This window comes from Bactrocera neohumeralis, unplaced genomic scaffold (assembly GCF_024586455.1).
Source record: "Bactrocera neohumeralis isolate Rockhampton unplaced genomic scaffold, APGP_CSIRO_Bneo_wtdbg2-racon-allhic-juicebox.fasta_v2 ctg3045, whole genome shotgun sequence".
NCBI classification, from domain to species: Eukaryota; Metazoa; Arthropoda; class Insecta; order Diptera; family Tephritidae; genus Bactrocera; species Bactrocera neohumeralis.
The window spans coordinates 1-6,580 of NW_026090500.1; the positions used below are offsets into that span (position 1 = coordinate 1).

Here is a 6,580-nt window from a genome sequence, read left to right on the forward strand (position 1 = left end):
TATTTCAGCTGTAACTACAACGGGGCTGAGGCAACCAGCTGGGTCGAACAATTTTGCTATAATCGATAATACTTCTCTCTTAGTAAACGACGTCGTATCCTGAATAGGTTTAATGAGAAAATAGAATGCATCCGTTTTTGCATTCCATCTGATTCCTAGTGTTTTTGTGTTATTGGATTCCGGTAAGTTGGATTAACTAAGTTAGTCGGTATGCAATTAGTGTTCTTGTGGGATTCCAGATAAAACTTTTGGGTCACTTGGGGTCCACTTGCGTAGAGCGGATCCTGCGGACTTCAGAGATCAAGTGAGTTCATCTCGTGCCATTATCGCTTTTGGTACGTCATTTGCTCCTGCAAGTACATCATCGACGTACATACATTCTGTTTCAAAGTATCTCTGCTGCTAGTAGGTGGGTTCCTTGTACATCATGCGCTAATTTGAGGAGGGTACAGTAGCTAAATATGGGGCACAGTTAATACCAAACGTAACAGTTTGTAATTCGAAATCTTCTATTGGACCGTTGGGGGATTTGCTAAATAAGATTCTTTGAAACGGTTTATGTTTACCTTCAACGAGTATTTGACGGTAAATTTTTTTAATATCTTGGTTGAATTATTGAAGGTGAGAAGGGTTTTTCTGATATGGGTCCGAATATAATCCAACCGAATTCTGTTTCTTAGGCTAGTAGGGTTCTGAGTAGATTTCTCCATAGATTACCGTGCCGTACACCACTGAGAATTATTTGGTCATTTCTGATGAAGATGGGGTTTATAAAAGTGAGGGTCAGCTAAACTTAAGCCGAAATATGTATAAGAAATGATCATATTAATTGAGTAAGTGGGTAAATTATCGTTCTACGAAAAGATGCGGCGACAAACAGAAGGTTTCAAGACCGGAGCATACTCTCGTAGAAACCCCAAAGGTGGGCTAGCGACTGATGCCGAGAGCATACTCTATAATTATAGAGGGAACACTTCCCCTGCCTGCTGAAGGGCAGTGAAAATATAACGCCTGAAGAAGGCGAACCCGATTCCCTACTCGATGACGATTACCCGATTATGAAAAAGTTCGAGAAAACGAGGTTGGAGAGGCACCTCAAACTGCAGAAGAAGAGGTCATCGATGAGAAATACGAAAAAATACTGCATTTGGAAACAGAAATGTTAGTCCTAGTTGATATTGATGAAGTATCTTTTACTTACATAAGTATGTGTATTTCCTATTCTTTTTAGACAAAGGCTGAATAGTGTTGTTAGCACTTTGAATAAGTGCAACAACGAGCAGTTAGCAGAAATTAAACGTCTCAAGATTTCCATTAAAACTGCGGAATTCCATAGAAATAATTTGGAGCAAAAACTTAGCTGCATTTTCACCAACGGCCAGGTAAGTGCCGAAATTCTAAAAAGTATGTTGCAAAATATATTAAAGTTTATTACACATATCATTACAGATTGAAAAATTAAGGGATGGAAACAAACGGCGGAATTGGAAAGAAGAAGACATAGCTAAGTCGATCACGCTATATTCAACGAGCCCAAAAGCGTACAAACTTTTGAGGAGAAACAACTTTCCTCTACCAGGTGTGCGCACTCTGCAATGGTGGTCAAAAAAAATTGACATAGCTCCAGGTGTCATAGAGCCGGTGATGAAACTGTTGAAGGCAGCAACTGAGCTAACACAAGCGCAAAAAATTTGTGTACTCAGTTTTGATGAAATGAAGGTCAGAAAGAGTTACTGCTACGATAGATCCACTGATTCGACATTGCCTCCTGTTAACTATGTTCAGGTTGCAATGATAAGAGGTAATTAAACTCATTAATTTACTTGAAGTCAATTCTTTCTAATGTACTTTGTTCTTTTAGGTTTGATAAGTAAGTGGAACAGCCTGTATTCTTCGATTATGACTGCAAAATGACGAAGGAAGTATTGTTTAGCATTTTGTCAAACGTTAAAAAGTGCGGTTACAATATTGTTGCCATTGTAAGCGATTTGGGTGGATCAAATAGAGGCTTATATAGTGATCTTGAAATTAATGCGGAGAAACCTTGGTACATTCACTAAACAATTATTTAAATTATGATATACTTTAAATTGTGTTCTTTTTTTTCTATTGCAGGTTTTCACACAACGGAGACAGGATTGTGGTTTTTGCTGATGTCCCCCACTTAATAAAACTACAAAGAAATCATTTTTTGGATAAGGGCTTTACTATTAATGGAAAAATTGTTAGAAAAGACATAATTGTGAAGCTGCTCTCGCTAACGTCCAACGAGCTGTCCATCACGCACAAAATTTCCCAGAAACATTTGTCTGTGACAGGAGCAGAAAGGCAAAAGGTTAAATTAGCCACAAAATTGTTCTCCCACACAATTGCTCAAGCAATAACTCGAGCGGCTAGTTTAGGTCTACTAGATAACGAAAATTGGGAGGAATGCCATCGACTTTTCAAAATTGTAAGTAATATTTAAAATATTAATTAAAATGTTCATATATTATAAATATTCATTTTATAGACAAATGACTGGTTTGACGTAATGAATGTCAGGGTGCCCAAAGATGGAGTGAGGGAACGCTTGCACGCCTACGGTTTGGCTTTGAACAAACAAAATAATGTACTGGAACAGATGATGACGGAGCTGGTTTCATCAATGAGAGTCATTGGTAAAAATGGTTTGCTTCCGTTCCAAAAAGGTAATACTCAAGCTACATATATATTTAGATAAGTTGATTTTCTACAGTTTTTGATTTTACTTATGATTTACAGGTATACTCCAAAGCAATAATGCTTTGAAATTGCTGCTGAATGACTTAAGACAGCAGCACAAAATTGATTACGTTTTGACCTATCGATTGAACCAGGACGTTTTGGAAAATTTTTTTGGCGTAATCAGGTCAAAGGCGGTCTTCACGATCACCCTGACAGGCAGGAGTTCAAATATAGGCTGCGTTCCTATATACTTGGTCACAACGAAGGAGCGATCACAGAAGAAGGCAATGTTGAAGTCGACAACACACCAGATTTGGAAGGAAATTACTTATCTCTAACCGGTAATTATCAAAATATTAAACGTACATAGTATTATAAACCTAAAACTACAGAAAACATTATTATATAAAATTGTATTGATGTTAACAAATGCAAATATGCACTTACATACAAACTAAGTTTTTGCATACTAACCACTGTTTTTTATCCTAATTATACTAATAATAATAACTAACAATTTATTCCATTTATTGATACGCATGTATGTATGTTTATTATATTTTTGCAGGTAATATTTTTCAACGTGTGTCAGTTGATCTGAATTCCACTGACCCAATCGAAAAAAATGATGACTTGGAGATTCTCAACAACGACGGACTTGAGAATTTGGCAGGGTACATCTGCCACAAACTCGGTAGAGACAACCCCGAAATTTGTGCCAATTCCGAAAATTGTTCGTCCCATACTTGGGTGGATCACCTTTCAGAAGGAGGACTCTCAAAACCAACAGATATGTTGATGGAGCATATGAGAGCCTTGCAAGCAATATTTGACGACGTCAATGGTAATGATTTGCATATATGTACAAATTACGTCCAGAAACACATAGATTTAAGTGATTTTGTAAATTGTAGCTCGAAAATAAAAGAATTATTTTTCAGAGCTAGAATGTATTTTAGGATTCGTTCCTTAAATAAAAACATAATTGAACATATGTTTAATAAAAAAAGGAAATTAAATAAAACAATAAATTGATACTTGGTTACAAAATATTCAATCTTTTTATTTACATAAATGTATATGGTTGAAACAAACACAGCAAAGATTGTCTCTTTTTAAATAATACAATGAAAATTCGATTAAATGAATATTTAGGTAAATGTTCACTATAAAATATTCACTTATATTGATATCTTTTATTAATATTCACTTATATTGATGTTAAATTTGATGATATTCATGATTTTGTATGCCTGCAATACAAAATTGCTTCTTATTGCAAAGAAAAACAACCAACTGAAAATCAGCTGATTGTAAGTTGGTCAACCGTGACGTAGATGCGCAGAACGAACAAAATTTGAACTCGTCATTGCGCAATCCCCTACATCTTTTTAAAGAATATTTTAACAACTGACTTTTGTTTCATTAAGAGTTTTTAATAATTTTCAACTGAAAATAATTACAAAACATTTCATCAAATACCTTTAAATTTCACAAATTTATTTAATTTTCATTGTTTTGATTTTGAAGGATGTCGATCTGATTGTAACCGAGGATGGTGCGGAGTTCAGACAAAAGGAAGCAGGGAAACAACAACGTAAGGTGCAACAACTGGCTGATAAGCATAGCGGGGAAAGCTCGGATGGTGCTGATGCTAAGGAGCATGCAGCTGAAGCCGTCGAGCCGGAGACTAAGGTCATGGGTGAGCACAAGCAGGTGCAAAAGACTGTGAGCCGAAACAGTGGTATGCAAAAGGCGGTGGCTATAGAGCACAGCGAGTACGTGAGCGAGCGCGCTGCTGTGGCTGAGGAGCCACGTGAGCATCCACCAATGTGGAACGCTATGGAGAAGCTGTATAACGAAGGCGCAAGCAAGAGCGCTGTTGTAGCAGGAAAACCAGTGGCAGTTGCGGGCGAAAATCGAGTTGTCCAGCTGATGAAGGAGTTCGGTGAATTATGTCTGGTCGGAAGCATAAACGAGAAGGCCGATGTTGAAGTGAACGTATCCCACCTACAGGTAGAACAGGCAGATGCGGTAAAAGAAATGGTTGGCGCATATACCTCTGTGAGAAATTTCGAGTCACCAGTCGAAATGAAAATTTTGTTGATCGACGATAATCCTGTGTTCGAGAGACCGAGACGAATGTCCTACGCTGATCGATGCGTAGTGGACGAGCAAGTGGCGCAGTGGCTGGCAGAAGGGATCATTAAACCCAGTATTTTCAACTACGCGTCACCAGTTGTACGTGTATTCCGTTGGGCGATTTTCCTGCAAGACTTCGATTATGTAATCGAGCATAGAAAAGGAACTAGAATGCGACATGTCGACGCTTTGAGCCGTGTCTCGTGCTTGATGTTGGAAGACTCACTAAATAACCGACTCAAGAAGGCTCAACAAAGCGACGATTGGACGCGAGCCGTACGAAAAGTATTAGAGAAGGATGACTACGAAGATTTCTACATAAAGCACGAGGTGCTGTATAAAAACAGATAAACAGCTGATAGTCGTACTGTTGTCAATAGAGGACGAAATCATCAAGATGGCACATCGGCAAAGTCACTTTTCCATTAAGAAAATACAAGACGCTGTCGAGAAATCATTCTTTATCCCGCAATTAAATTCAAAAGTAACGAAAATCGTGAGAAGCTGTATTGAGTGTATAGTCACTGATGCTAAGTCTGGAAAGAAAGAAGGATTGCTGAATCCTATCAACAAGGAGGACAAACCATTGGGACCTTTCCATCTCGATCATGTAGGTCCGATGGAGACGACAAATAAGTCATACAACTACATACTTGTTGTTATTGACGCTTTTTCGAAATTTGTGTGGCTTTATCCCACGAAAAACACTGGAGCAGAGGCAGTTGTAGAACGCCTGAAGAAGCAAGCAATATATCTGCATACGAAGGTCTCTCTTTTTTGTTAAGATAATAGCGTCTGGCTTCGATTTGAATCTCTTCTCGATCGGTTTCTTCTTTCTGACAACGTCTATCCATTTTTCGCCTGCGGGCTTGCCTCCCAAACTGTCTTTATGCACGCATTCAGTGACCTCACTATATGTTGCTTGCACTTTATGACTCATGTTTTTCGGCTTCTTCGTTGGTGGCAAATATCCCAATATCTCGCGAGGTCTCTTTGGAGCATTTTTATCTCTTTGGATAGCCGAATTTTCTTGCTTTTCTGCCTTGTCATACAAGCTTGTGATACAGCTTACCGGATCGCATAGCTTGGTTAATATGTCTCTTACCAGACATCTTGCTTTCGAGCTCTTTAATTTTTTTACCCAGTTTGCAGAAAATATTGGGATTTTCATTATTTTCAAGCTGCTCAAAATTGCCACCTTTGCCTGCTTGGTTGGCATTTTCGCATATTTTTGCTGATCCAGCAGCGGTGGGTTCTTCAGGTTTGCCTTTTGGAGGCGTTCTCAAGATTTTTGAGTTTCTCCGAAAAAGGATTCTCTGGTGTACATCCCAAACTGTTCTCAGAGGCCATAATTCTGCCAGAGAATAGTTGAGAGCACCTGTCAGTAGGTACGTTCAGTCTTTGCCCTAATAAACCTTACTTATATTTTGATGGTTGGCAATGCCGTAAAAAGCAAAACGAAGAAGGAGAAAAAGGAGAAACAAAACAGAACAAAAACAGCTGATAGACTAAGTCAAAACGGCAAAAAGGAATTAAGTGCACGTTTTGATTCGCTGTTACGAGGGAAATTCTATTTTTTTTTTTTTGTTTTATGTACTATATAAAATTACCAAAAAGGGGCAGGTAAGTGCCAAATAAATTCTATTGAAACCAAATCAAAGTACTTATCTCATTTTGGGTATTAGCATCCACTCAATCAGAAGTCCAGTTCCAGTCTCCCGGTAAGTCTCAA

At 38.2% G+C, this 6,580-nt stretch overlaps 1 long non-coding RNA gene across 1 annotated transcript; it reads left to right on the forward strand.

Annotated features, from left to right (window-relative positions):
- The first annotated feature begins 2,625 nt into the window (after window positions 1–2,625).
- LOC126766927 (uncharacterized) lies at window positions 2,626–3,742 on the forward strand. Its single transcript, XR_007668974.1, has 3 exons — window positions 2,626–2,690; window positions 2,764–3,047; window positions 3,275–3,742. It is a non-coding gene; the product is annotated as an uncharacterized LOC126766927 (long non-coding RNA).
- Window positions 3,743–6,580: the final 2,838 nt, after the last annotated feature.